Here is a 26,919-nt window from a genome sequence, read left to right on the forward strand (position 1 = left end):
TTGTTGCTATAGATGGTGGGTTGGCTTCCTGGGCCAGTTACTGTAGATCATAGTTTGGCTTCCTGCACTGGTTACTGTAGATGGTAGTGTGACTTCCTGGGCTGGTTACTGTTGACAGTAGGTGGCTTTCTGCATTGGTTGCTGCAGAGGGTGGATTGGCTTCCTGAACTGGTTACTTTAGACAGTGGGTGGCTTTCTGCATTGGTTATTGCAGATTGTGAGTTGGCTTCCTAAACTGGTTACTGTAGACAGTGGGTTGGCTTCCTGAACTGGTTACTTTAGACAGTGGGTGGCTTTCTGCATTGGTTATTGCAGATTGTGAGTTGGCTTCCTAAACTCTTTACTGTAGACAGGGGGTTGGCTTTCTGCATTGGTTACTGCAGCGGGTGGACTGGCTTCCTGAACTGGTTACCGTAAACAGTGGGTGGCTTTCTGCATTGGTTACTATAGACAGTGGGTTGGCTTCCTGGGATCCTCACTGCAGATGGTAATCTGAATTCCTGGGCTGGCTTTGCCAGTTGTGTGTCAGAGTTCTATGTTTCCATGCAGTCTGGCCATAGTCGGTTTGTATATGCCATTTCTCATATCTCAGGGATTACCCTTTGCTGCCTCTTGCGCAATGCCTGAAAACTGTTGTTTCAAATGCTTTTCTCAGTATTTTGATTGTTTTAGGTGGGAGCATAAATTCAAGCCCTGCCCCTCTATCTGGGCCCCTCTATCAATGGGATGCCTTGACGTCCCAGAGTGAGTTTCAGGTTAATTGTTTTTCTGTAATCTACCTGGGCTTTACTTCCTTGGTCCTCTCCCATTTAGTTTCCTCTTTACTTAGCCTTTTCGTAACCCCTTTGCTCTTTTTTTTTAACTGGTCCTATGCAGCCAATACTCCTTTTTTCGTTGCAGTCTCCGGCTGGGACCCCATCATAAACAGAAAGACCTCCCACAAACACTTCAGCACCTGTTCAGCCACCTGGGAACTTCTTACCTCTCCATGGCCTTTGGCCTCAATTTTGAGGTTCTAATACTTTCCTAAACCATGGCAGGATCCCAGATGCTTTGCTTGGACTCACCTGGTTATTCTGGCCAGGCTGGCCTCAGCACCAGATACATTGCTGTCCAGTCGCTTCTCTTGATGAGCAGAAATCTGCCCAGCACCAGACACTCACTCCCTATTGTGTATTCCTGCAGCCCTAGAATGCCTTACTTTCAGATGCACTCCTCTTAAAACAGTTCAATTGACTACAATCTCTTAAGCACCTTAAAATTTTATCTAGGAAATTCTCACCTTTATGTATTTTTTTACGTTCATGCCTATTATGAATGGTAATTTTAGCTGCACATGAAGCTCTTTATCTTATTCATATTTTCCTTTCTGTGTGTTTATCATGCCCTACCCTGGATGGTGGGTATTTTAGGGGAATGAATTTTTGAGACTGGAAAAATGGCCGCTTCTATTGTATACACTAGATTTAAGAAGTATCTTTACCTTTTTAGATAAGATTATATATAATCTTCACTCACATAGAGACAAGTATATTTAATTAAGTGTACGGGTTTTTAATTTTCCCAAATAGAACACACTTGTGTAGCCAACATCCAGATTTAGAATCGGAACACTGAAATTGCGTTTTATTTCTACCTTCCTGGGCTATCTCTGCTATGAGGCTGACTGTAAGCTTTCTGAGGACAGGAACTGCGTATTGGTTGCTCACTTTTGTGTCTCAAGGGTTATAGCATAGTGTCTGGCCCATATTGAGGGCCTAATTTGTTGAATGAATTTTTTGATGGTATTAGGGAGATGGAGCCATGCTCTTACTGGAAATAAATTGAATGCCATCTGTAAAAAAATGCAATTCCTTTCTCCTTGGCTGTTACTGACACATTTATCCTATGTGTGTAATACACAACAAAGCTCAGTAAAATTGCCATTATTGAAAATATATTTAAATGACAATTACAAAAACAAAGCCAACTTTTTCTCTATTGTACCTATGAAGAAAACAGACACAGCCTCTCCCATTTTGACAAATGTTGGCAATTGAAACTGCTTAGAGTTAGGGTGCTGTGGACAGCTGTATGTGTTCATGAAAGCAAATGTGTTTGGGGTAGAAAATGCATTGAAGTTGGAAAAATCCATTATGGTCTGGCAATCCAAGTGACAATAAGAATCTGCTCCTTTTGGATAAGAAGTTGGGTTTGCTACTCAAGGAAGGAGCAGGGAGCAGTTTGAGCCAAGTTCCACAAGTTGAGTCCAAATCTTATCCGTGATGAATAGCACTCATCCTCACCAAGCCCAGCACCTATCATCTTGTATTTATCTTTGAGAGACAAAAAAAAGTGGAGAAATTTGTGGCCTAGATTTGCTCATCTGCAAACTTTGAAAAATGTGTTGGGTGACTACATTATTCCAAAGTCATGGGCACTCACTAGAATAGTCATGGCTGGAAGTAAGTGAATGTCCTGCTTACTCCAGGGAAGAGGGATTGGAAATGGCCATGTAGGGGGGTACTGAGCACCCTCACAGAAGAACAGGCACAGGGAAGTCACCCAGCATTCTCATCACCATTGGGTCATGGGGACACTGCTACAATTTCCTCTTTTATGAAGGCTATCTTTGTTCATGCTCTCAGAAAGAAGAACAAAGGGAGAACCTTGTTTGTCTTGTGAAGGAAATGCAGAAAGCCTGGTATAGGTGAGAAAAAGTGACTTCCCTTTACAAACTAAAGAAATACAGGGGTCGCCCCACTAGCTGTGGGGTATGGGTGGAGGTGGGGCTGAGTGTCTGAGAGAAAATGCTCTATGGTGTGGGCTGGAGTTTGCTATGAGTGAATTGTTCCAGAGCCTTCCAGCTTCCTGCTAGGGCATTGAAATCCTTTGGCTCACTCTGGGATTTGGATGTGAGACAATTTGCTCTAAAGGGACTTTGGCACAGATAAGTCATTATTATTAATAAACACATGGTGAATGCCAACCATGTGCCTAATGCTGAAATAAAGCTTTCTTTTTCTTTTTCTTTTCAACGTTAAGTCACCAAGTAAAGGAGAAGGCTACTCAGCCCCTTGTTATCCCAGAAGAGGCAATTTTATAGTCTCCCTGTCCCCATGTCCTTGTCTTTGAATCCTCAAGTGCATTTTTGAAGGGTCTTTTCTCTTCCTTTAAGAGAACATTCCAGGACACCATAAATGGTGACTCTAAACTCTTCACCCCTTTCATTATCAAAAGAGTAGATTTCAGAGAGGAATGTAAGTGTCTTCTGACATAGCCTGCAGTCCAACCTGCTCTTACAGGCTGACTCATTTCATAGCAGCTGGATTTTAATGCCATGTGGTATCAAGCAGGGCTGCTTCTAAATGACTGAGCTTGAATTACATGGATGAATCTTTAAAAATATATGGTAGAAAGAGCTGTGTTTATTTTTAGTGGGTTTCTTCTCCTGATTTTCTCCCCGCAATGTCTGTCTGCATATTTCTCTGTCTGTACATTTGATCTCATAGGGAAGCAAGGAAAAGTGGGGTTTCTCTAAGGGAGACATGCAAAAGATGTTTGGAAAAGCTCCTTTCCTTTATTGCTCAGCAGTGACTTGTGTTTAGGAGAATTGGCACCAAAACAGCATAGTTTACCTCTTTCTATTTTTAAGCAATAAATGGTTCTTTTAAATGACAGTGATCCACATTAGAGAAGATTGGGTCAGGGTTGGATAAAGAATCAGAAGACGTTAAACAAAGAGGAGAAGACAACAGCTTCCAGCATTTTCACAATGACTTTCATTTCAGAATTTCTAAGCACCTTATAAACAGATGTTGAAAGGAGACAACCGATAATTTGCAAAATAAACTAGAGAAAAGCAGAAAATAATGAAAAGAAAAGCTCACATGCTTTTTGGTAGAGTTTTGGGGGCTCTGGCCTTAAGATAGTCCCTTTCTCTTACTGCCTCTGGCACCCCAGGTCCTTCTCTGATCAAAGGCTGCATAAATTGCCCCTTCTTGGTATAATTTGAGAAGGCATACTTAGAGTCCCTCCAGATTCTTTCCATCATAGCCCACCAAGGTGTTTAAAAGCTTACCACTGAAGAGTCGTTTATTTATCCATTCTTTTGTTCAACAAATTCTTATTCTGTGCCTACTAAGTGCAAGAGTAGCATGACGGCCTTGGCGTGAGTCGGAATACTTCCCATCTCCCAAGACCATGGCCAACATCTCTAGTAGACGTTTCTTGAAGGACGGCGATGCAGGCAGCCATCCCAAGACACTCTCCTTTTGTTTATGGTACTCGCCTACTTAGAATCCCTCAATGGCTGCCCTCCTACTTAAGATAAAGACTTGAGTACTGAGTGGGGCCCTGAAGCCTGGATGCTCTGGCCCTGCTCCCTCTGCTGTCTCCCTGGAGGCCAGCCTCATCCTTGCTTCATCTTCCAGCTGCATTCTCTCCTGGGGCCTCCACAGAAGGCAGGCCTGTATTCTTCCTGGCTTTAGGACCTTCAACCTTGTTGTCCTTATGCCCAGAATAGTCCGTGATTCCCCCCAACCCCTGCCATGCACACACATCTTTTTACCTAGTTAACTCCTATTTACCTGGTTCAAGTGTTACCTCCCCAGGAAGCTTCCTTCAATTGTCCCTGCACCTGGTCAAGGTCGGGCCTCCTCCTCCTCACCTCCCGAGGGCCTGGTCCTGTTCCTGCCAGCACTAATTGTGGTGTATAATGAGGTTTATCTCCTATCATCTGTCTCCCCCGACAGAACTCCATAGCATGTTGCCTGGCTACATCATCCTGGAGCAGAGCTTGATCCCTGGCACTCAGCAGGCATTCAGTTAAAATTCACTGAATCAATAATTATGAGCATACACATGGAATAAGTATATCTCATTGCTTTCCAGGCTGAGCCTCAGGGGTTAAAGACGAAGTGCAGCTGAAAGAGCATACAATTTGAAGTCAGACAGGGACAGGGACAACAACAGCCCTCACCCACTGCCCATAGGACCCTGGGCGAGGTGCCTGGTGACAGGGAGTGCTGTGTGCCAGAAACCAGGCTGAGTATTTCCTATATACTCCCATTTAATCCTCACAACAGCACCCTAGTTTGATATTATTATTTCTATTTTAAAGATCACCAAGTTGAGAGATTTAGAGGTCATGCAGCTAACTAAATAAGTGGCAGAGATAGGAGTGAAACTCATATCTGGCTGATGCCAACACTGACGCCCTTGAACACCACCTAGCTTGTTACCATGTGTGAGCTTGCACTTTTCAAGAATTCAGTGAGCAGCCACCTCGAGAGCTTGTGTCTTACAATCTTCTCTTCTTTAAGTCTCTCCACCCATTTTGTCACTATCAGATAAATTCCTAAATTCAGCCGGCTGCTAGGGATAAATACTCCCTAGGGTTAGGTAGGGTGGAATTATAAATTTGTTGAATTCACAGTTTTTCCATTAGTTTCAGTTAGCTTTTTCTACACACCAAACTATCCCTAAAACATATTGGCTTCAAACAACAGCAGTTTACTGTTTCTCACAGTTCTGTGACTTGGCTGGGTGACTTCTCGGCCTTGTGTCACCAGGCTCACTCATGGGCTCCATGCAGCTGGAGGGTGAGATGGGCTGGAGGGTTCCAGGAGACCCCTCTCACATGCCTGACAGCTGTGCTGCCTCTCCGCTCTCCTCCCTGCAGTTGCCCATCCTCCAGGAGGCTCGGCTGTCAGGGTACGACAACAGGGTTTCTTGAGGACTGGCACTGGAAATCTCATAGCATCACTTCCAGTACATTCTGTTATTTAGAGCTATTTACGAGGCAGCCCAGATTCAAAGGGTGGGAGAATAGACACCCCCTGTTGAAGGGAGGAGTGCCAAAGTCTCATTGCAAAGGAATGAGAAATTGTTGTGAACATCTTTGAGTGTAAAATACCATGGCATATGATGGAGTAGGATGAGGTCACTAAAAATAGTCACAAAGCATTTGCCATCAATATAGGAAAAGCACTGTGAAAAATGGAGGAACAATGACATGTATTATTGTCATAGCAAAGTTTACAGGCAGAGAAACCATGCGTAGACTGAAGTACAAAACGAAGGAATGAAAACGCACAAATGAAAGAGAAAGAGAATGGAATTCCACCTCAAGGTGTTTCCAGGACTTGTAGCAGCAGGTAGTGGCGGAGACAGAGTCCATGCTGACCCCTCCTCTCCGAGGACTGCCCGGGTAGGGGCACACACCCTCATCCTCTTCCCAGGAGAGCTCGTCCTGAGTTCGGAGGACTGGGCCTGCTAGCCTCACCTCTCCTTCATTTCCTACTGTGGGATCCTCTGTCTCCCCAGCGTTCTCCATCCTCCCTAAGACAGTAGCCAGCTTCAAAAACTGGTTGGTTGCTGTTCTGGCAGTATTTGCTCCCCTTTCCGATAAAAACATACCAGATCCACACGTCAGCTACCCAGGGAGACTGTCCATACCGCGCAGCTTGAGCTGAGGTGCCAGGGACCCCTGGAATGGGAAGGAATGCAGCCCACACTGGAAAAGCCCTATGTCCAGACACCCACAAAGCCTCCCCCAGGCCTCTCTGGGACTGTCAACTCCTGGTGGCTCGGCTCAGGGGAGCTGCAGAGAATCTGCCCTCAGACTGCTGAGAAGACACAGCCTGGAAAAGGCGGCAGAGGCTCCTTTGTCATTCACACTAAATATCCCTTGGATTGAAATCCAGATCTCAGTTTAGATAAAAGGGCTACTCTTGCCTGTAAGTTTCTCTGGGCAATTGTTCATTTATGAAATGAAGACCTTCTTTAAGGCCTCTGTAAAAGTTTTATCCTTTCTTCATAGCGTCTTCAAACTTTATTGCTGAGGAGGCCTTGCACCATTGCAGCGCTCCCAAAGCAATCCACTAAGGTGCCCGGGGTGGCCACAGGGCAGGGCGCCCCAGGAGGCTCTGGGCTGAACCCGAAACTTTCACATGTAAGACACTTAGACTACATTTTACATTTCTATCAAATAATGACTTTGCAGGAAGGATATTTGATGTTCTCTGAATTCCTTTGCGTCTTCATGTACCCCCGAGTTTAAACGTGTCAGATTGAGAAACACAGAGAGCAGAATCTGTCCCTTCACAGGCGAGAGCTTACAGGTGGGGCCCTGAGACCCCAAGGGCTGGATGCCTCATCTTGAGTCACACATGGAGTGACCTGGGACTCAGCTGAGGCAGCCCCCTGTGCTGACCCCAGTCTCCCCTCACAGACCCCAACCTTAGGGTCTCCGCTCAGGCTGTGAGTGGGGTTTGGTGGGAGAGAAAGGAGACTTGTAGTAATATCTTCCAGATGTCAAAAAGATGACGTTACTTCTGAAGTTTAATTGCTGGTAATAATGAAGGGGCTGAGAAACACAGGGAGTGATTAAAGTTTTTGAGTAAAGCAGAGGTTCGGGCTTAGTCCGTTAATGACACTGGCAGGGGCAAGGGACAGGGGCTCCAAAGCCACAACCACCTACTCTTTTTTAAAAGAATGTGGCTTTGGTGACAGTATTTCATAAACCCACAATACAGCCTGACAAAGGAATCAAAAGCATGCTTTAAAACACCCATCACTTTGGACTTAGGAATTTATGTTTTATAACCCTGAACAAAGGAATAAAAATAGATCTATATACTTATATGTTTTAAATGGCCTTTTGGAAAAGAATGAAAGTGTGTATAATTGGGACCTTCCCAGAAGATCTGCCTTAAAAATATGCCTCGAGAGACAAAAATGATTTTTTTGCCTTGTTGTATACATAAGTTTGTGGCTTTTAGAAGTTTTCATTTTGCTACAGGCTCATTTCCTTGGTCAAATCACTGAACTCCCATGGTTTAATTCTTTTGTTTGTAAAATGGTTGAGTTTTTAAAAACTGCTATAGACCTTAAAAAGTGTGAAATTCTAGGAATCTATGCCTGCCTAATTTATTTTCTTTCAAACAGGCCTTTCATATTTTATTTAACAAATTATTTTATTGGTAAGTAGAAGAAGAAAAGCTGAAGAGATATGCTTGTGTCCCACCAGGGCTGTGACTGTGACCCCCATAATCTCAGTGAAGGCAGCACTTCCATCAGCATCTAGACAGGGCTTGGCAAACGGAAGGCACTCAATCCTGAATGAATGAATGAATGAATGAATGAACCTGTCCATATCTGTTGTTGCTACGTGTGTTAAAATCCAGGAAAAGTCTCCCCCCAGCCCCCAAGGACGTATATCATTGTGTTAAAATACTTTGTAAGGTTTCCAGGTGGAGCAAAGTGATCACCCTTACACATTCACAATTTATATAATGAACGAACATAAATTGATTTTTATTTTATGTTTCAAAGTAATGGAAGAAAATTGCTAAGAAAATATGGAATTTATTTTATGACATCTTGGTATGTCGCTGGCTAAAATATGTTTAACAGCTTTAGCAGAATTGATATGTAATTCACACACCATATAGTTCACCCATTTAAAGTGTGTAATTTAATGGTTTTTAGTAAATTCACAGAGTTGCTCAATCATCCCAATAATCTAGTTTTAGAACAATTTATCCTAAACATTTTCCTAAAAGGAAACTTTTGCCCCTTGGCAGTCACTCCTCAACCCCTCTCCCCTCCCCTTCCCACTCCTCACTCCCAGGCAAACATTAATCTACTTTCTCTGCAAATTTGCCTATTCTGGACACTGCATATAAAGCAGAACTGAAAACAAAGGACCTTATTTTAGCATAATTCCCACTGTGGTCCATCCATCCAGTCTTTATGGATACAGATATGCATATCCATGTTCAGTTGGCCCTCTGCATTCATGAGCTCCACATTTATGGATTCAACCAAACATGAATCAAAAGTTTTTAGAAGAAAAATATTCCTCAAAGTTCCAAAAAGCAAAACTTCAACTTGCCATGTGCCGAGTACCATGTTAAATCCATGAGAGTCAAGCGATGTGTGGGCATTGCATTAGATATTATAAGTAATCTAGAGATGATTTAAAGTATATGGGAGAAGGTTTGTAGGTTATATGCAAATACATTTTATATTAGGGATTTGAACATCCACAGATTTTGGTACCCAAGGTGGCTCCAGCAACCAATCACCCACGGATACGAAGGGATGACTATATATATCTATACTGAAGGAAGCACACATAAATATTACAGTTCATGTCTTCAATCATTTATACTTATCTTTATTTTTTCCAGCCTTTTGCACTGATAATATTAGTTCTCTATCAAAAGTTATTTTTTGAATTTTGAAAGTTTTTAGAACATTTAGGTAACATTGATGCTATGAAATGATTACAAAGGATACTTAGGGTCCCCATTTTATGAAGTAGCGAAGTATTAGAGTTATGTGACAAATGTTTCTGCTTTATGATGGACAGCTTTACTGAAGCTGAGCAGCTTTACCTTAGAGTACATTTTTTCCCAATCCCTTTTGTAAACTTTATTTCAGCTCATATACAATATGGTTTGTAAAAGGCTTTTAAATTCTTTCTGGAATGAGGCTCAATATAAACACAAAGGCAAATAAAGGATGATATTGATCAATTTAGTACAGACGCATTAGCCAGAGATGAATGGGAGAGGAAAATCATCAGGAATTAAAACCAACCTAGAGCTAAATATATCACTTGCCTTTTCAGATTTGTAACAAGGAAAAAAGTTGAACAATTTGTATTCTATCTACTTTCTTTTCTTGTTTCCTTGAGGAATTCCTTCTAGGTAAGGAAATATCTCAAATTTGAAAACCAGACCAACTATACCAGAATCATGTATCATGTACTGTGTTTATTAAAAATGTGAGACTTGCTGAATCAAAAGCTCTGGAGGCATTGTCCAGGATTTTCTATTTACACCCCAGGTGCTTCCAGAGTTCAGGGAAGTTCAGGAACCCAAGGATAAAGGCAGATACAGGCTCCGGCCCACAGTCCTTGTGGGCCCCTCCTGCCTGGGGATGCGTAAGTGGACCAGGTGACTGTGTCCGGCAATCATGAGCGTCCAGAAGGCTCACCTTGTCCCTCAGCCCGAACCCCACACCCGAATCCTGCCCTCCTCCCCACCCCACCCCCACCACCCCAAACTCCCAAGGATTTCTTCGGGCCTAGGGATGGATTTCATCAGCAACATGGATAATCAGTGTTGGTGGGTGAAAAACTAGTGGCTCCGTCACAGGGTTGCATGCCTGCTTCATGGCATTTTTCCTAGGCACAGCCACGTGGAGGCTCGCCCTCTCACCAGGGTTGACTCCTCCAGGATGGCCTTCCCCTGCCACAGCCTGGGCCTCCCAGCGGTCAGTTGTGGGCCTTTCTGCACATGGCCGAGGTCTCACCAGGGGCACAGCATCAAGGGCTGAAATTGTCTCTGGCTTGGCCTTTGAGAGAAACATTTCATTCTCAGGCATGAATGCAGAAAACAAGTAAACACAAGTCGTTTGCCAAAGCAAAAAATGCAAGCAAGGCTTTCCTTAAAAATCTATTTCTATTTCCATGTAAGTGTCCTTGTCATATTATGGTTAACAAGAAAAATATCTTGAACTGGGATTGATAATTTTGTAATTACCACCGTGCTTTTAGGTTTATACATGAAGAAAAAAAATGCATTGTTTCTTTATCAAGAGAAAGAAATCTGCAGGCTGTCTTGGATTGGATTGCAAGTTTGTGAGTGAGTTGTGGGATGTGTGTGTGTGTGTGTGCCTGTGTGAGTGTGTGCGTGTGCGCGCAAGTTCATTTTGCGTGTTAGGTGTGTGATTCCCAAGGCTCTTCCTAGCTCCAAGATTTTCCACAACACACCAGCAACTTTCTTAGGCTATCAAGGGGTTTTCCTTCTTTTGTCCTAGAAAATGGATTTACTTCAAAGCAGATAAAATTTGCTTTTTTGAGTTCTGAAAAAGAAAGGGCTCTGGAATGATTCGTTTCTTATGCTGATATCCTTCCATCTTCAGACATCTGAGAGGTCTTTTTCCTCTTCAAACGGGATGTTTCGTTCTGGTGGTCCAAGCGCTTGAGTGTGTGTGAGTTGTGTATGCTTGTGTATAAGCTGTGTGTGGAAGAGTGAAGAGTGTGTGTCAATATATGTGTGAGTATGGATGTATATATACAAGTGTGTGCACCTGTATATATACTAAATTTAATAATGTCTGGAAAATAATCCTGAAGTTAATAATATCTAGAAAATACAACTGGTTCTGAGGCCTTTCACCCGCTGATTGCTGGCTCAAATTGCTGGAATCAGACCTAGGTCCAGTCATGTCCCCAGAACCTGGAGTTGGGTTCCTCTCTCCAGCTCACCACCGCTGGCGCTAATCACACCTGGTTGCCAGCACCCTGTGGCCCAAGAGCCCAGTCCTGCCTCCTCTCTGATGGTCAACGAGGAGTGGTCAACACGGGTTCTCCTTCACATCACTGCCCATCAGGCCCCAAGCCCAGGCTAGATGACACGGATTCCAGGAGCCCAGGACGTTCACGCCCTGGACACGCAGGAGAAGTTCTGCACACCCCACACCATCGTGGTGCCCCTACCATGGCTGATAAAACTTAATAGAGGGAGAAGCTGTCAAATTCACAGAAGTTACTAGAGAAAATGTTCTGAAATTAGGTGTTGTAGATATTTTCAAATGTGTTACGACTGCATCTATAATCCCATGTAACATAAGACAGTATCTAAGCCAAAATGATACAGCACATTTTTTCAGTTCTCAAATACACTCTCCCTCCCGGTGTCTTAACATCTCTGAATTCAGGATGTAACTTCCGATCAATCAGTTTAACTGATAATATATTTTTATTCTCTTGAAAACATAAATATTAACTGATAATATATATTTTTATTCTCTTGAAAACATAAATTAATGGTGTGTCTTCCAATAGATAGCATCTTAGCTTTGATAACACAGTGCCACATTAATTTATTTAAAGCTCAGTATCTCAGGATTATAGATACGTTCTTTGAAGCAGGCTTCCGCCCTTCCCATAGGAGATGTCTCTGTCACTGGTGGGGAGGCCTTGTGATTAAGCAGAGGGCAGGCAGGACAACAGGCAAGCACACCCACTGCAGGGCCACAGGAGGGGTGCTGTCAGCCGCCCCACTCATCTGTCCGTATTCTCAGATTTGGGGAGGGCAGGGATGGAGCCTGTAGCCTCCTGTTCCACCCTGAGCGCTGGAATCCAGCCCCTGGTCTTGCAGCCTTTACCTGTTACTATGATGCCCAACCCAACAAAAGGGAATCCTTGATGCCGGGTGCTATGCTCAGCATTGTGCAGAATTCGTCTCATTTGCTCCTCAAAGTGGCCCCTTGAGAGGGCACTCTTGGCACTTGCCTTTGCAGATCAGGACACAGAGGCTGCGGGAGCTCAATAACCTCCTGTTCACATCCTTCCCTGAGTGATGGAGTGGAGGGAGACCCGGCAGTCCCATGCTGGAGCCCACACTGCTGCTGTTCCAAGTCTGATCTGTGGACCATGGGCACCAGGCCCATGGCCCTGGGTGCCTAGCACAGCCTCGAGTACATCCGGAAAGACCCCACCCCACCTCCCAGGCATTCTGCTATGGCCCAGGGCCCCAGCTCCCCAGCTTGAAAACTGCCCTTTCCTCCTCCTCAAGACTTTAACATTCCCACTCTCTCAGTCGGGCAAGTTCCGAAAAAGAATCTGATTAAGTGAATTCACACTAATCGTGTGGGACAGGAGGGCCTCAGGAGTTTAATGTTCAGCGCTTTGCAGTTGTCAGAGTGGCGCTAACAGAGTAGTGGGGGAGCTGTGAGGAACGAGGGACAGCAGAGGGAAAGGGTGCACTTGCTGTAGATGGGACAGTGCAGGGCCCCTGGGGCCGATCACAGGGACAGGCGCTTGATGGCTGGGTCCCTGTCATCCGTGGACTCGGCCATGCTGTCTTTGAACATGCATCTTCTTCCCTGGCCTCACACAGGGCAAGGCTGAGCACCAGTCAGGGGCTATGTGCGACGGGCGAACACACTGTTATCACCACTAAGGCATGTGCCCTGCTTGCAAGGGGCAGAAGCTGAGCCTGCACAGGTTCAGGGCGGTTCTCCTCGCTGCTGCAGACACCTCCAAAGCACCAAGTCTCCCTCTGTGAACTCACCATTTGAGCCACTTCTTTCTGTTACTGGAAATAATCCCCCCCTTCAAATTTGCTTTGCCACAGCAGGGCTAGTGGCCAACTTCTTCTCTGAGGCCCCTTGTCCAAGGTTCGCGCAGTTCCTGCAGAGAGTGGGCCACAGGGGCGTGTGGACAGTGCCCGATTGAGTGGCTGGCCCGCCCGCTGGGCACCGGCCAGTGCTCCCAGGGAAGCTGCAGCCCACCGGCCCCTCCAGCAGGGGAGGCCAGGCTCTGGTGAAATCCCTAGTGATGTGGTCACCCCCACTTGGCACAGGCCTGCCACAGAGTGCCCAGGAGGAAGCTGGAAACTCCGAGGTCCAGCCAGGAATGAGGCCAAGGCAGGGATGTCGCAGCTCCTGCCAGGGCACCCACCGTTGCTCTCTCCTTCCTTGTTCCTCACTCTTCCCTCCCCCGTCCACAACATTTTATTTTTCTGGGAGCCAGGTTGAATGGGTTCATTTTTCCATTGATATTTTCTCTGATGCACAGCCCAGCTCTGATGCCAAGTGGCCCCTTTTCTGTAACTTGCAGCTCCAGGAAAGCCCCCGCCACCCCTTGGTCCTTGTGTGTGCTGTTTCTCTACCTGGACAGTCCCTCAAGGAGTCTCCTTTCCCCCAGTCTTCACTCAGAAGTCACCTTCCAGGCCACCCCATTCCCGCCTCCCCAGGCAGCACCTTAAATCCCTATTCTCGGCACAGGATGGACACAGACATTCAGTCTATAGCAGTGTGTTAGTGCTAATGTTCATTTTTATATCCTGTGCTTATTTCTTCAAAGGTTACCAGGTTCACCCATTCATCTACTTTTTTTTTTTTTTTGTGGCGGGGTCTTCCTCTGCCGCCCACCCTGGAGTGCAGTGGCGCAATCTCAGCTCACTGCAACCTCCGCCTCCCAGGCTCAAGCGATTCTCCCACTTCAGCCTTCCAAGTAGCTGGGATTACAGGCATGCGCCACCACTGCCCGGCTAATTTTTGTATTTTTAGTAGAGATGGGGTTTCGCCATGTTGCCCAGGATGGTCTTGAACTCCTGACCTCAAACAATCCACCTGCCCCGGCCTCCCAAATTTCTGGGATTACAGGCATGAGCCACCGTGCCTGGCATTTATGGAACACACTCGACATGCCACTTATCTGCTCTGCAGCACACAATCCCAGCTCTGAAGATCAGGACACTACAGCCCCAAGTTTTCAGGGTCCAACCCAGAAGGGGGCATGCGAGGCCAGTACAGGGTTTGGAGATGGCTTTGCAGAGAAGCTAGGCCTCCCGCAGCAAACGTGATGGTGCAGGAAAATGTGTGCATGCTCAGAGGAGAGGAGGAAGGCCATTCCTACAGAGCCCGTGGCATGGGTCCCATTAAGGATGCAGCTGAGATTGTCCAGGTGGGAGAAGGTGAGGAGAGTGGGAGGGGCTGGAGAGGGGGCTAGCTGCAGAGGCACAGAGGGAGTGACACCCATGGGATTTTTGCACTTCTCAGATGTGAGGGAAGGGAGACCGGGAAGGAAAGACACCAGAAAGGACGACTCCACAGACGCTAGCTGGGATGACTGAGTGTGTGACAGTGTTTGAGTCAGAAGATACAGGAGAAGAGGCAGGTTTGGGAGCAAAGATGATCATTCAGGCATGGACATGCTGAATTTGTGATGCCTGTGAGTCCCTAAGTGGAGACGTGCAGCAGGCCTTGGGAAATAGAGAGCTACCTCAAGAAAAGGGTTTCAGCTGGAGTCATGAGGTTAGGACTTTGGACTTATGAGTAGCAGCTGACATCCCTTCAAAAGAGCATGTCAAGTGGTGAGAAGGGCAAAGACAGAATTCTGAGTGAAATCAGCATTTACAGGTTATAAGCAGATACCGCTTGTGTACACAATGCTGGTCATATGTGGGCATGGACTGGAACTTCCTCCCAGCTGGAAGTCCTGAGATGGGAGTTTCCTCTCAGCTGTGCAGGAAAGCCCTGGGCTGTGGGGCCTGCAAGCTGTGAGCCCATCGTCTGCAGAGACATGGTGGGCCATTCCAGGCAGGTGCTTTCTTCCTCTCATTATGATAAAGAGGTCTGAGGACCTATGAGAGGAGGTCCCTTCCAGAAGGGTGTTGCAGGTTTAAGAATGGGTTCATCTTTCCTGGCAGTAGCCTGACACCAGGATCTGAACACATAACTGTCCGACACCCAACTCTTGTTCTTTCTATGACACTAAAGTCCCACGGCAGGACATGACATATATGTGAAAAAGCAAAGAGAAGCATGTCATATTTGCAGAAAATATTTGGTTGAATTTAATGTTATATTTACATGAACATTGTATTTACTGTATCACTCAATGTAGTGATCTCACTCTATAAAATAGAGTAGAGAGAATTTCTGTCTGGTATGAGCCATAACTCTTAGAAAAGGGACACCCGTGCCCTCTGGCCAGTTTGCAGTCCTTTGCAAGGGGGCGTGTGAGCATACTGGAGGGGTGGTCTGGTGGGTTGTGTATTAGCTTGTTTTCATGCTGCTAAAAGACATACCTGAGACTGGGCAATTTACAAAAGAAAGAGGTTTAATTGGACTTACAGGTCCAGTGGCTGGGGAAGCCTCACAATCATGGTGGAAGGCAAAGAGGAGCAAGTCACATCTTACATGGATGGCAGCAGGCAAAGAGAGAGTGAGGAAGACATAAAAGTGGAAACCCCTGATAAAACCATCAGATCTTGTGAGATGTATTCGCTACTAGGAGAAAAGTATGGGGGAAACTGTCTCCATGATTCAATTATCTCCCACCAGGTCCCTCCCACAACACGTGGGAATTATGGGAGTATAATTCAAGATGAGATTTGGGTGGGGACACAGAGCCAAACCATATCATGGTGGGTGGGTGCCAGCTGGGCCTCGACAAGTTTTAGGAGAAGTGGAATAAACATGTTATTCAGTGCTTTGATTATAGAGACAAAAATGCTCTGTCTGCCTAATAACATCCCCCAGCCCACCTGCAAGGTGGGCCCTGCTGCCTGCAATGCTGGTGAGACCAGACTTGTCAGGGCATTCTCATAAGTGCCTCTGTTAAAATGCAGACGTCTGACTAGAGTCAGATGTTAACCACCAACACCTGTTATCAAAGGACCATGGACCGTTTATCAGATTCATGGTTAGGGGGTGGGAGAGGAAAGAAACAGTGGAAGTTTCCAAAGCAAGGGTCATGAGCGGCGCCTCCTTGGTCTCAGTTCAAGGGAGCCGCAGTGGGCTCTGCAGACACCCTGAGGTCAGAGGGTAAGTGGGAGGTGGCATGGCCACAGGGGAGGAGCACAGCCTGTGCAGAGCAGGAGTGGGGCTGACAATAAAGGGAACTGGGAGGGACCTGAGCTGTGGATGAGGATGCAGACCAGGCAGCCACTGGAAATGCAGAGAATAGAGATTTAGGAGTGACAGAATGGACAAGAGTATGTGGATGCCCAGGCACCTTTTCTTTTGGCCACGACCCTGTCACTCAGGTCTCCTCTGCAGGCCCTGTCCCAGGCCCCTCTGGTTGGGGTAACTCCTCTCCATTTCATGGGTTGGGCTCCCCCGGGATTGCTGTCAGATGCCTCCTGGCCCTCACCGCATGTGCAGAGGCATCAGAGCTCCTTGATCACATGAGCTTACCCTCCAGCAGGGTTGGGCCCTGGGGGTGTTGGCAGCTCCCAGAGTATACAGCATGGTCCTTGTCCACAGTGAGGGTCACTCAGCCCAGCCGTGATGCAGAAGGAGGTGACAATGAAAAATCCCATGTCACCCAAATGACTTGAAGAAGCCGAGCTTCTCAACGACCCCACACCTGCATCCCCAGGAGCTTCTGGGAGCCATGCCTCACCCATGGATGGGGCTTTCTGGATACCTGGCACTGTCTCTTGCGGCCTGTGGGTTGAGCAAAGGCCCCAGGCTTCCTGGCTTGCGGGGCTAATTTTCTTGGCATTTTCTTTATTATTTCTTCATCTGGTTCCCATGGAAGGCTGGGAATGGCTTCCTTGTGAGCGTGGGCTGGATCACCTCCTCGGATGTTAGGTTACCTGAAAGCTGCTGCCTCCTTCAGCACCTGAGCAAGGGAAGGGGGAGAGGGTTCACTCTGGTTAGTGAACAAGCTGCCTGCTCCCCAGCATACTGGCTGAAAGAAAACCTTTTCCAGACAGGCCCAGACTGCCTCACACCACAGTTCAATTATCCACGAAATGAAGGGGACTTCTAGAGGCGAGGACATTTCTAGAGGCTTCTCCAGCAGCAGGCTGCCTGGCTCTGCTCCCCAACAGGGTCCTGAGATGTCAACAGCGTGTTGCTGGGAGTAGGGTTCCTCTGGGATGTACCCCAGGGGTGCAGGTCCTTCCTACATAGCTCACTTGGCAGCCGCCTCTCCAGCTGCTTATTTTATCACTTACCTGTTTTCTCAAGAGCTTCCTGAGGAGGCACCGGACAAGGGGAGGCAAAAAGAAATTCAGCGAAGAACAACATGCTTTTAAAATAAGGAAGAGGAATGAGACCATCTCTAGTGCTAAGAGACACTGTGATACCGTAGCGGTGTGAGCAGCAGCTCTGGGCTCCACAACCCTGTTACAAATTCCCCATCTACCGCTCCCAGGCTGTGTGACTTAACTCTTTCTTGTTGTTGTTTTTAAATTTGAGGTAGACTTCTTATAGGCACAGCTGGGATTTCAGCCCAGGTTTGCACGTGTCCAGGCAGAACCTTTGTGACAAGACCATAAAGCTAGAGCCATCACCAGCCAAAGGTCCTGATGATGACACTCATGAGGGACAGTGGCAGCTTCAACTCTATTTATGAAACTTTCCAGTTTTCACAGCCAGCTTCCCAGACAGTGACTAGGAAAAGTCTAGTTTGCCCATGACTGAGGGAGTTCTTGGAATTGGGACTTTGATTTTTTGGTGTTTTTCAATAAATGTGTGTCCTTTTAAAAATAAATTTAACCTCAAAAGTTAGATCTTATTTTCTCTCATTCAATAAATGTGGAAGCTAAAAATCTGAAGTTAAACAACTAGTTCAGTTGTACATATAAAGCCACCTTGTCCTAAGCCTATTCCACGAATCTTTCATTTGTTAGAACCCATCCGTCTAAATAACTATTTGTTTAAAAAAATTGGAGAAGAATGAATATCAGAAGTACAAACCATTACCTTAGTGAATTACCAAGTATCCACATCTGGGAAAATCTTTCAGGGCATTGTGAGAGCAGCGATGATGATGTCTGCAATGTGCTTGGCCCTTCATATGTGTCTGATCCAGTTTACTTTCGGGGACATCCGTCATCACCATTGGAATCCAGACACACACCATGAAACGTGAGTATGAGAGCACTTAAATGGGATGACAGGCCGGGTGCGTGGCTCATGCCTGTCATCCTAGCACTTTGGGAGGCTGAGGCAGGTGGATCACCTGAACTCAGGAGTTCAAGGCCAGCCTGGGCAACATGGCGAAATCCTGCCTCTATAAAAAATACAAAAAAAAAAATTAGCCCAGGCGTGGTGGCATGTGCCTGTAGTCCCAGCTACTTGTAAGGGTTGAGGTGGGAGGATGGCTTGAGCCTAAGAGGTTGAGGCTGCAGTGAGCCAAGATCACGCTACTGCACTCCAGCCTAGGTGACAAAGTGAGACTCTATTAAAAAAAAAAAAATCCACTTTTAAAAAGAATAAAACAAAGGAAAAAAATGGGATGACAGACATCCAGCCTAACAAGCCCTTTGCACAGGCATCCTGGCTGTTCTTACTCTTAGCCCATCTTCCCTTGTGGCCGCTCCTCACCCCCAGGCATCTCCTTGTGGGCCCCGCTCTGCCGTGTCCATCTATTCCAGGGTTCACTGATCTGGGGGCCTGGCTCCCATCCCTGTCAACACTTTCCCTACTTCATCTGGGCACGTGAGAAGGGATCCTGCTGTTGCCCACCCCAGTGGACAAGGAGAAGATACTGTGTGCAATGGGAGTGCTTTCTGAACATCCTTTTAATGGCCTACCTGCTTTTAATCATTAAGAAGAAAAAAATGAATCCTGGGAGTAGAAAATGGTGTTTATCAAGTGCCTATTGCCTGCCAGGGCACACACTGGCACGCCTCACAAGCTAAGTCCCCTCAGCTCTACTTTACAAATGTGGAGACTGGAGACGGGAGAACATATTTTGCCCAAGATGCGCAAGATATTCTCTCCTCTTTCCATCTTCTTCAAACCCAGGTTCGCTGAGTTGGTCAGGGGAGACGGGGCAGCTCCTGCTATTCCATTCACCTGGTGGACTCTGTCCCTCATCTGTGATCTGGAGAAAAAGTCTCTAACGCAAGTACATTTTAAAGATTAACGCCCAAACAAAAATCAACTTAAAGACATTCTCACAGAACAGACATATTCTGCCACTACCACCATTCTCCTGTCATCCCACTAGCCTTGCACCAAGGGCTTGAATCTGCTCTTTAGTGGAAAGAGCATAGCTCTCCATACTGGGTCCTTCTGTGACCTTTTTCAACTTGGAAACATCAAGAATTTTTCATGGAACTCTACAGGTTAAACCTGGGGAAATTAGGTAAATGTATTCTTCCCACCAGGGATGTTTTTCTTTTTAACTTTGTGGACTAATAGGCTTTAATTTCCATCACAGCAGCATTTCTTAAAAAGTGATACTCATATCATTATGCAGGTATATGAAATGATTTTAAAGGTTGTGTATATATTTGAACATATTGTAGCAGGTCTATTTTTCAGAATCACATCATCTTGGGTACAAAAACGCAATCTTCTATCTGTCTAATTGAGCTGAACTTTTATCTTGAGCCCTCATTCTGCCTAATACTGGAAAATGTAATCCAGTCAATTCCAGGCTTTAGAGTTGATTAAGAATATAAGGAATCTAGACATAATGTAGTGTTTATTTATGTTAATGTAGTGTTTATGTATGTAAATACTGTAACAAAAATAGGTTTAGGTCAACTCTAGGGATGCAACAAAATATGTTTCCCTTCTGAGGGAGTTCTACATCATTCACATTTGAGAAGCACAGGGCTAGCAAGCATTAGCAAGCTGGGTAGTGCTAGTAATGGAAACGCCTTGCTCTTAATGTCTCAGGCTATTTTTGTTAAGTATTTTGAGGACACTTAATGACTATGCTCTTAAGATTTGGGGTGGGGAGCCTCCGAAGCCTCCGGGTTCTTGCTCCACACCCACATTCCTGCCCTCCAGGGACATGGCGTGTGCACACGTGCACTGCGTGTTTCGCGTGGCCTGCCTAGCAAGGGACCCTGGGCGGAGACCTTGGCCATGGAGCACAAAACCCAGCACAAGGGAATGGCGGGCGGGGTGCACCCCATGAGGACCTTTTGTTAGGTCACAGGAGGGGACACTAAGGACAAACAGTCCCCTCTCTAAGTGGTTCCCACGTCACATCTGCTTCTCCTCTTGCCAGCCTGGAAGGGTTGTTTTGCTCAGATTTATGTGTTCTGGGCTTTGCAAAATGTTTCTAATTGTTCAAATTTCTTGTGAAAACCCCTTATCGCCTGTGTGTGCCTCTCTGCCCAGCTGTTCCATAGATGTCTATGTTTACAGGTTGCTGCCATTGTGCCTTTACACACTTTATTTGTGTTGACCTTCTTTCTCTCTCTTTTTAAGGCCATAAGTCCCTTAAAGATCAGTTTCCCTCTTTTTCTTTTCTTTCTTTCTTTTTTTTTTTTTTGAGACAGGGTCTTGCTGTGTTGCCCAGGCTGGAGTGCAGTGGCATGATCATGGCTCACTGCAGCCTTGACTTCCTGGGCTCAGGTGATTCTCCCACCTCAGTCTCCTGAATAGCTGGGACTACAGGTACAAGCAGGTGCCACCATGCCAGACGTTTTTTTTTGGATTCTTTTTTCTTTTTTTTGCAGAGACAGGGTTTTGTCATTTTACCCAGACTGGTCTTAAACTCCTGGGCTCAAGCGATCCTCCTACCTCGGCCTCTCAGTATTGGAATTACAGGATGAGCCACGGTGCCTGGCCCCACATTTTCCATTTTTAGAAAACTGCGTACTCTAAGAGTTAAGCGATGTCTTAACACACTATTAAACAACCTATTTCTTAAGGGAAAACTATCATTATAACCTTCAAAGTATTTAAAACTTGGACATTCAAAAACTCCCTAGAATTAACAAACTCGAACATTGAAACAGATGGTTCAAGGGAGAGGGCGGGTCTGTTTCTATAACAATTACATACTTGGAGTAACCCACCGGCTTTTTGGACTTCCTGGCCTGTGGGTGGGGAAGAGGCCCCTGGGTTGGCCATCACCACCATTCTCCCCCAACCCCCAGCCACCCAGCACCACAGCTTCTTTCAGTTCTTCGGTGGAAAGGCACAGAGCATAGCCCTTCCTTCCTTCAGTGACACTTTTCCACCTTAGAAATATCAATTATTTCTCGTGGAATCCTATAGGTTAAAAGTGTGGCTTTTTACAAAAATTTAAGTTCTCCCAGGTTGACATCACACTAAACAGATTAGAACCAGCTTTAACGTGTGATAAGGTAAGAGTGAGGCTTGAGAAGTTCAAGGGAGCCATATTCAGGAAGCGGCATAATTCTTTTCAGAAAATAGGGACTGAGCTCTTTACTGGATCATTTTTGTACAGGGCATTTCTAAGATGAACTATAACAGGGAACTTATCTGCATGCTGACAATTTATGGCAGCTAGAAGAATATAAAAAACAATTTACAAAGCAATAAAGAATGAAATAAGTTCTACAAAGCAAGTCACTGTACAAGAAGAGTTACGATGACAAGCCACCTTGCAGGTTGGGGGTCAGGGCTCAAATAAGCTTAGGAAGTAGACAGCTCATTTTATGACAAAGTCTTATTCACAGATCATTTTTATCTTGAGCAACAAACCAAAATTTATCATTGTGTGGGAAGGGGGAATTTCTTATCATTCTAGAGTAGGAAAAATCGCAAAGATGTTTTAAGAACACGGAAAAGAAGGAAAGAGGCCTCAGGTGACCTGTAAGGGTCTCACATGTGACACTGCAGCTCCATTCAGAGCACAGGTGGGTGCAGAAATGCCCGGGGAAGGTTATCACTCAGGAATGTGTCTGGCTGAGGTCCACACTAGGATGGCAGACCATTCAGACGATCATCTTAAAGTATTAAAAAGCAAATATTCCACATTTCTAGACAGTGAATGATTTCAGCACCTGTTTAAGTAAAGCACTATGCTGAATACTTCATGGGAAATCCAAAGAAACCGATAGTAAGGCTTGGATTCCCAGTGTCTTTGACTAAATCTAAAGAGTACTCCCAGACAGGGGATGGTATTACTCAACGGACTCTCCTTACGGCAGGACCGTAGGCAACTCAAATCATCTAGACTCTGGTCCTCAGCGTGGAGGACCCAGGAGCTAGCAGTTAGCAGCACCATCAGCAAAAGTCAGACTGCCGATGCTGGACTCACACTATCCCACCTCGAGACAGAGACTGCTCTGCAGCCCAAACCAGCAAAGCATTAAGTTACTATGAGGAAGACTCTTTCTGTGGATTGGACTGTCATCCAAGGTGCACCTGCCGAGTAGGAAGGGACTGGGAGAGAAAAGCAGTGGTCAGAAGGTTGCTTAGAAATGGGGGTTTAAAGAAAGGAGAAAGTAGGTTGCCTTGAATATCTTGCAGCCAGGTAGCTGCTGGTCAGAGAGCTCCTGTCCTCCAGCGCTGCATCTCCCTTCCTGGAGAGCTGGTCCTCTCCATCTTTCCTATTTTCTCCATCCCATTGGCTTGTCTAATAAGAGAGTTTGTCTTTAGCTTGGTCCATACATTGGTTAATTAAACTAGAACTAGTTGCTAATCACATTGGCCTTGGAGATATTCATTTCCTTCATTTATTATTGATATGATTATTTTCCAGTTCCTGGCAAGGCAGCAGTAGGGGGAAGGGGGCGTGTAGGATATCTACTAACATCCTTATCATTATTATCGTTTTTTTTTTTTTTTTTTTTTTGAGATGGAGTTTCGCTCTTGTTGCCCAGGCTGGAGCGCAGTGGTGCGATCTCAGCTCACTGCAAACTTCGTCTCCCGTGTTCAAGCGATTCTCCTGCCTCAGCTTCTCGAGTAGCCGGGATTACAGGCGCCCACCACCACATCCAGCCAATTTTTTTGTATTTTTAGTTGAGACAGGGTTTCACCATGTTGGCCAGGCTGGTCTCGAACTCCTCACCTCAGGTGATCCACCCTCCTCGGCCTCCCAAAGTGTTGGGATTACAGGCATGAGCCGCTGCGCCCAACTCTCACTAACATTCTTATAATTCATATACTTCTACAACCTCACTGGGGAAACAAGGTCTATGCAAGCATCATTTATACTCATATTATCTTCTTGAGAGTAAAAATCACTTGCACACACATTATCTCACGAATCCTCACAAAAACTTCATAGACAATGAAGCTAACTGTTTTTTTCTTTTTTCTTTTTTCTTTTTTTTTTTTGGCCTGCTATGTATTGCTCTCTCAGTTGCTTTACATTTCTCATCTCATTTAACCCTTCTCCAATGCTGCCAGGCCAATATCACTTTCCTAGTTTACATTTGGGAAAATGGAAGCAGTGGGGCTTGCCATGTCTTCACTAACATCGGACAAGTGGTAAAAAGCCTACGTTAAAGATGGATGGAATGCTCTCGACTCTAAGTCCAGGGATTTTTCAACTACTCTCATGAAAACAGATCTAATAAGTAACAATACAGGAACAATCGTAAGACAAAAGAGGAACAGGCCAAAAAGTGTGGGTCTTTACAGGAAGGAGCAGGAGCGCTTGGGACAGGGAAGGCAGGGGAGTCGAACTCTCAAAGTCAGCAAACAAATGCTGATGATAAAAAAGTTACAAACGTGATATCTGAGATTTTAATATCCTATTACATCCTTTTTCCAAATAAGCATCTAGGAGGAGTTGAGATGCAAATGGTCATTTAGGATGTTGGATGAATTTGCCTGTTGCCTGTCGTTAGACGGTGAAATTGTCTTAGTTACTATTCTTTTTCCCCAGGGCTTATCTTTACTTAAGTTAGACAAAAACCAAATTGTACTTAGCAGGAAATGGCCCTTCCTTGTTTCTTTGTGCCCAAATTAATTTTGTCATTGGCCTGTGGTCCAATGTCCCGGAGGCCAGAGAGGCAACCTTTCTCCTTTCACCATCCCAGAGCATCGCAGAGGAGAGGGGCTGGTTTTGCTGGCGGGTGGGGCAGTGTCCAGGTGAGCAATGCACAGGTCTCGACTTTCCCTGAGTGCAGCAGACCCTGCAGGTGGGGCCTTTCTCCAGAGTGCCACTTGGCAGGTGTCCCCTAGTCCACCAGCACCTAATGAGAATCCGGAGACTATGGGAAGCTTTTCGGCTCTGTCCAGGGTTTGCAAGGACTGCTGATAGGACGGGTGAGTGACCCAGCGGACAGTTCAAGAGATGAAAGGCAGCCTTTCGGATTAAATAAGATTTAGGAAATAAAAGGATTAGCAGGGCACAAAAGCTAGATTTACGGGTTTATTTAGCCAGTGCAGCATGGCATGCTGGGACTGAGGGCATCCAGAAAGAGATAAAAGGAACTAACTCAGGAGGTCGCAGGGCAGCAGAGACAGCAGAGTCCCCCACCTCCAAGCCAGCTAAATCTTCTGATAATTGAAAACAGGCCAGAAAGGGATATTCCCCACTATTAATTTTGACTCCTCCGCCAAGCAATAAGAAGAGATACAATGACAAGCCACCTCTCAGGTTGGGGGTCAGGGCTCAAATAAGCTTAGGAATAGACAGCTCATTTTATGACAAAGTCTTATTCACAGATCGTTTTTATCTTGAGCAACAAACTGAAGTTTATCATTGTGTGGGGTGGGGGAATTTAATAATTTAATATCATTCTTGGGTAGCAAAAATCACAAAGCTATCCTTCCGTATTGGTTATCTTTGCTCAGTATTTCTCTTCTCCCAAACTGTGGAACCAGAAACCCCAAGGCTTGAGGAAGGGCTGTTGGAGCGTATTTGGTCTAATGGGCCCTGTGAAGTGGGTGCCCTCGCCAAGGTTCTCTGACATACGCCAGGACCCTCGTGGTCAGGGGCAGGACAGCGTGCTCCAGAGACAAGCTACTCCACTGTAAGACAGAGGAAAGTTTCAGCACTTCCTCCTGAAATTATACCCAAATCTCCATCACACTGGTCCTTACTCTGCAACATGCAAAAGCTTAGAACAAATCTAGTCTCTCACTGACATGATTGCTATTGGAAAATCTGAAAATAGCTGGTATGATGTCCTTAAATATTCCCTTTCCCTGGTTGAGCTTCTCACTGTCCCCTGTAATTCCCACGATCTGATGTCTCATTTCCTTTCTGGGACACTAAAAGGAGGGTGTATGTAGTTTTGGGCCTCCTTCCGCGTGGCTCTCCGTGCCTGGAATCACTTGTGAGGTTTCTTGTCCTAAGCAAGTGTCTTATGACCCCTGCATTACCATGTTTGATAAACACCCAATCTATCTACCCTCATCAAAGTCTCCTTCCTTTAGTATGAGACTACAAAAGCTGACACTAGAAACCTACTGTGAGAGCTATAATGAATGCACATTTCCACATCTGTGCATTCAGTATTGATCAGACATTCCTGAGCACCTGATAATTATCTAGTGTCTGCTCAGTGCAAGGGATAGGTGATTCCGATGTGGTCCCAGCCCTGGAGGAACTCAGAGTTTAGGAGAGGAAATACATACTTAAATAACTGTAATTACATGTGATATAAATTATAAAGAGGTAGGCTCCAGAGATCACAGTATGGGATATCTGAATGTTCAATGGGTAAACAGTAAAGAAATAACTTCCTCAGCAACAGGGAATATGCATATAGAGAGCTATGAAGGCAGATAGGAATTTGACATGTTCAGGAAACCACAAATTTGAGAGTCTTTCATTCCAGAGTGAACTGCTATGGTGAGAGATGATAGATAGATAGAGTGATCGATAGATAAAGAAAATGACCTCCTGCCCTACCCGGGTGATTTGATGGAGATGACAAGTTTAACTGAAACTCGAACTCAATGCAGGATGAAGAAAGGGTTTAGAATGGGTGGCAGGTGGGAGAGAATTTGTATATGTACGTGTTGCTGTTAACAAAGATCAAAGTAACCCTTCATTTCACTACTTCATTGCTCTTATTTAGCCATATATTGAACTCATTTCCCTCTGGTCAGAGTTTTGAAGTTATAAAAGATATATATACACTTCCAAAGCAGGAGTGGACCGAGTCAAAATCTGTCGAAGGCGAAAGAAACTTTGGCAATTATTGAGTGAAGTGATTTTCAAAGCATGTGGCAGAAGTAACTTCTTTTTGGAAGTGGAAGCTCAACGCCTCTGGCAGGGGCAGGGGCAGCTTTGCTAGGGGCAGGGGAAGGCAAATGTAGACTCTACCTGTTCACCCTCCCTTCTTTCTCCCAGCCTCTCACCTTTCCCAACCCTCCCATTGTCAGGAACAAAGCCTAAAGCTGACTTCGCAGATAAGGAAACTGAACTGAAGGGCAGAAACCAAGTGAAGAGAATCCTGGCAGGCCCATCAGCGGCATAGGCAGGGCCAGAAACACAGACTCAGCCTTGCAGAACTACATTGAGATGCAGGTGATGTCATTTTCTTTTAGGGTTAAGTTCGTTTATCACCTGTGAGGAGTTTGCCTCGTGAAAGAGCAACAGATGGGTGAACAGTATAGAGGCCAGGTTACTCTGTGTCTTTTGTAATTGATGACAAATCTAAACTGCTACACGGGGCGACAAGAGCAAAACCAGAGGCGTCCCAATGAAGAAACGTAGAATGATAGGTTTTATTTTTTGCTGAAAACCATGCGATATGAAAAATATTATTTTTTAAA

At 45.5% G+C, this 26,919-nt stretch overlaps 1 long non-coding RNA gene across 2 annotated transcripts in view; it reads left to right on the forward strand.

Annotated features, from left to right (window-relative positions):
• LOC107969433 (uncharacterized) overlaps nucleotides 1-26,919 on the forward strand; it is a 60,784-nt gene that overhangs the window by 15,176 nt on the left and 18,689 nt on the right. For both annotated transcript variants that reach the window (XR_010151855.1, XR_010151854.1), the window contains one exon: nucleotides 18,269-18,390. This is a non-coding gene — a long non-coding RNA (uncharacterized LOC107969433). The remainder of the gene's footprint in view (nucleotides 1-18,268; nucleotides 18,391-26,919) is intronic.

The sequence above is a fragment of the Pan troglodytes genome, chromosome 17 (genome assembly GCF_028858775.2).
Source record: "Pan troglodytes isolate AG18354 chromosome 17, NHGRI_mPanTro3-v2.0_pri, whole genome shotgun sequence".
NCBI lineage: Eukaryota > Metazoa > Chordata > Mammalia > Primates > Hominidae > Pan > Pan troglodytes.